The sequence below is a fragment of the Mytilus galloprovincialis genome, chromosome 1 (assembly GCF_965363235.1).
Source record: "Mytilus galloprovincialis chromosome 1, xbMytGall1.hap1.1, whole genome shotgun sequence".
Classification (NCBI taxonomy): domain Eukaryota; kingdom Metazoa; phylum Mollusca; class Bivalvia; order Mytilida; family Mytilidae; genus Mytilus; species Mytilus galloprovincialis.
Window position 1 is genome coordinate 46,535,635 of NC_134838.1, and position 4,768 is coordinate 46,540,402.

Consider the following 4,768-nt stretch of genomic DNA (forward strand, 5'->3'; position numbering starts at 1 on the left):
TATCTTGCCGAATGGAGACGAGTACAGGCTCTGGCCAGTGTTTTCTGGTCCCGTTGGAGGACGGAGTACCTGCCGTTACTACAACAACGACGAAAATGGACCGAAGATCGCCGTGATCTCATCGAAGGAGACGTCATTCTTCTAAAGGACAAAAACCTTTGCCGTACCCAATGGCCCGTTGGAATTATAGTGAACTCATTTAAAAGTTCAGACGAACATGTCCGAACAGCAGAAGTGCGAGTAATCGTTAATGGGAAAGCCACAACCTACACACGCCTTATCGTGGACCTGATTCTTCTCATAGAGAACAACTCTGTGTAATTATATGTATGTATTTTGGATTAATATAGTGACATTCATATGTGGAATTATACTTTCTGGAATAGTGATATCAGATAGATTTCAGACGGGGAGTATTCTAGATCATATTCGCAATTATATTTACTATAAAGTCTATTGGATTGAATTTTCATATTTTCCGGAAATAATCTGGACTTATCCGTATTTTAACTACCGTTTACTTTCTCTTCCTCGCCTGTCTATTGCAAATGGATGCCACGACAAAACTGCTCCTGTGGATATTGTGACAAATCACCGTCAAGTATGTTTCAAATCGATTATAAACTGTTAAATATATATTCCGTTAATTCCGTTAACTTGACAAACACGTTTATTCAACAAATATGAACGGTAATTGTTTATTACTTTGAATTGAACTGAGAATTCTACTTTCGTTTTTGACTTAATATTTTTATTGCATTGAACATTCATATATTTCTTTCGTACATATTGTAAATATTGTATTTTTATTTCTTTCAGTTTACCAAACAATACACACTCTGTAAAAACTCCTGTACCAATTCTGGTGGAATTATAATCTACAATCTTCACACACAAGTTGTTATTCTTTATAATTTGCCGAGATTGCGATACAATCACATGGTTATACTAGCTGAGTCAGGCTCAGCATAACCTGTAATATTTAATACGGATTATGATAAAGATCGTGTTGGTTCCTGTAAAAAGTTATTGTCGGGAAGTATTTTTCTTCACTTTACTCCGAACTTTATTTGGCAGTGTAATCTTGAATATTCCACTCTTTTGAAGTCATGATAAGTATTTTTGAAAACTTGTTGATTGAGTTCCACTTCAGATTTATTAAAATATTGACATCCCAGTACATCACTTAATGTTATGAATATATTATACTGCAAAGGGATCCCTTTTCTTCTATTCCTAAACTTTGAAAATCGTATACTTGGATATGCACTCTTTTCGAATCTTAGACATTTTCACATATGGGGTTAAATTTTTTAGTGCAACGTGAAATTAAGTTTTCCCTAATTTCACGTACCACGAAAATCCCTTTGTGATGCGGCTGCTTGGGGTTTAATATCCTTATTTGCACCCAGAAATTCGCAGTAATTCAGTTTTTTTATCTACATTTTATAACTCTATAGTATTAACACCTTTATTATGTGGTCCTCAGATCTTCGAGTCAATCCAAATGATTAAGCTTAGTTACTTGTTTAAAATTTCAAGTGTCCAATATCTCTGCACAGAGATTGTTTGTTTACATTTGATATTTGAGTTTTTCTTCATTTTGAGACGGATCAGGACAATTAGTCCATATTGAAATCCATAGTTTTGATTTTTCAAATATTTTAATGTGGTTATGGTGGAGGTTTTCGTCTCGAAGGTATCACTACATATAGCCCAGTAGTCAGCAATTGACTTGAGTTATCAATTATATGGTCATAATTAAAAACTAAACGTTTACAAAACTCTGATTTTTTCGAAATACTAAAGATTTTATACCCCTGGAATAGATTTACCTATCTGAATTTTGGGTTCGCAATTCTGTTCAAATTCCCTCTTTTTTGTTTTTTAACTTTATATTGGAGCGTTACTGATTAGTCTTTTGTAGACGAAACATTTGTCTTACATTAACAACTGTATGCCTGATTCAATGAATTATGTTGAGTATCTCTGGAATAAAAATGTCTGAACAAATCTCTGTAATTGAGACCATTTCAAGAACGAACTGACTATTTGAGAAAAAAAAAATCTAAAAAAAACACATTTATTTTGACATTTTGGTGAAGAGCAATCAGTAGATATACTAAAATAGTTATAACACTGTGTTTAATGTTGACACCGCCTTTTTCACCGAGAAAGGACCGTATCTTATGATTTGAAGCATTATAATACACAAAAAACATGCATTTCTTGAATCTCTTTTTGTCCGGTTATTCTAATGTTTAAGTGACCAGCTACTTATTAATGATCAGCTTATCGGGTTACACACATACATGTATGTATCAAATTCTTGTACGTCATGGGTTATTCAACATGTATAATCAACTGTTCCTGTATTGAATGATAATGACATGCAATATTTCTTCTATGTGTCATATTCACCAACATTATTTAACAATACAATGCTTTTTAGAAGTCGGGCTAGTTAGTCACTTACTTGAAGTCAATAATATGTGCTTTTCCATGTTAACACCAATTTGGTTGTGCCTTAAATAATTCTTCAAGTCCTGTGTTGTTTATACATTCCAAAAGCAAAACGTTTTGAAGATCTTTATAAATGAAGACATAATCTATTAATCAGTTTAATTGAGGTATGGAGATGGCATGTCAGTAACTGCTAGTACCTCTTTGTTCATTAATGTATCATTGTCATGTTGCTTAGTTTGTTATCTTTTCTGACACCGAAGACGGACGCCTTTTAAACTGACCGTATTGCTTTGCGTTTTTTTTTAAATTCTACGTTGGCTAGTGGTATCGAGTGAGGATTGAAAGCTCACAAAACATGTTTAACCCCGCCGCATGCTTGCGCCTGTCCCAAGTCTGTAGACTCTAGCCATTGTTATTCTGGAATGTTTTTTTTTTATATTTTAGTTCATTTTTATGTTTTGGTGTTTCGTGTGACGTCCATTTTCACTGAACTAATACAGAATTTCTTTTAGGGGCCAGCTGAGCACCACATCTGTGTACAGAATGTTCTCGTAGCGTTGAAGACCCATTGGTGGCCTTGGGGTGTTTTCTGCTATTTGGTCCGGTTGTTGTTTCTTTGACATATCCTCCGTGTCCATTCTCAATTCTATGTATACATAAGGCTGTCAATTTTCCCAAAAGGGTTTATATGCGCAAATCATTCAGGTAGGTGATTATGGTAGACTTGTTGTCAATTCTCGGTTCATATTGTAAACTTGAATATGTATGTTGGCTCATTTCGAAGGTGAGATATTTGAACTTTGGTGATACGAATATATATTCGGGATACAAAGTGAGATTCGTTTTCCTATAATTTGTTTATTACCCTAAATGATTTTGTGATGCGACTTTTACAAGTAAAACAATTTATATGTTCACACAAAATAAAGTTTAACGTCTCTTTTCTATAGATATAGGAAGATGTGGTGTGATTGCCAATGAGACAACTCACCATCAAAATAATAATTAATAAAAGTAAACCATTATAGGTCAATGTACGGCCTTCAACTCGGAGTCTTGGCTCACACCGAACAATTAAGCTATACATGGCCTCAAAATTACTAGTGTAAAACCATTCAAACGGAAAAACCAACGGTCTAATATGGTTATCTGCTCTCCAAATCATCCCAAATGTTTAGACCTAGTTACTTGTTTAAAATAGCAAGTATCCAATATCACAGATATTGTTTGTTTACATAAATATCATATTTCAGGACCTTTATGTGTGACGTATAAGGAATATTGACCATATAAGATTAGAATTTGACGGCTTATGTTAAAACATATTTCGAAAAAAGATAGAATTTCATTAGGGATTCTTATTTTTTTTCTAAACTTTTGTGACGTATCTGAATTTTATGTCAGATGCTCGTACTATGAACAACATGTCTTATATACCATCTACACATGTATGTCAAATAAGAAAGAAGAAGACAGCATATACATATGTCAGATAGTGAGGAATAAACAGACAATATTGGCTTTTAACAAACAATTACATGACACCAAACAGACTGGAAACAAGTGTGTCGAACATGTACGCAGCTCCCTCATGTCACCAAAAAATAAATCAGAAAATCAAAAATTTAACTGGTTAAAAAGAGATATTTAAGCGAAAGAATGAATGATTTTAAACGTATATGATAACTTTAAATTAAACTAAACATAAAGTTTATTCCGGGATTTTTAGACAGCGCCTCATTAATTAAGACACCGGTTTACATCCGAATTAGTTTATGACACATTAATTAACAAAATAAAGTACAATTTTCTCATTTTAATAGTTTTTGGGAATTGTTAACACATTTAATTCATTACATGTAACAAAATATTAAATCCGGGATCGTTTTCGTTTAAAAAAAAATCATGTAATAAAACTAGAATTATATTTATAAAAGTAACATTGTTAAAATATAAGTTGCTGATTATAAGATAATGCATGGAAGTATCAATATGCTTGTGACTAAAGGTTTCAGAGTATATTTTAACATATTGTACATGCTGCTTATGCTCGTTGATGAACATGGATTTTCACAGGTTAGTTTCTTTCGTTTGTTGTGTTGAAATTAAGCGTATTTGAATACATATATCTAATATGTATTAAACAAAAGAACAAAAGCTGTAATGTTGTACTTGTATTCCTTATATTTTGACTTTGTATTTCTCAAATTTTGAGTTGCAACTTTAGAACTTTACATTAATTTAATTCCGTGACCAAATGGCTGATAAAAATATGACTAAGTTTCTTTTGGGGTATATTCTT

The 4,768-nt window shown here is 32.6% G+C and overlaps 1 long non-coding RNA gene across 1 annotated transcript; it reads left to right on the plus strand.

Moving 5' to 3' along the window:
- The first annotated feature begins 483 nt into the window (after nucleotides 1-483).
- On the plus strand, nucleotides 484-897 carry LOC143079451 (uncharacterized). The gene is made up of 2 exons (XR_012979412.1): nucleotides 484-601; nucleotides 820-897. It is a non-coding gene; the product is annotated as an uncharacterized LOC143079451 (long non-coding RNA).
- The last annotated feature ends 3,871 nt before the right edge of the window (nucleotides 898-4,768 follow it).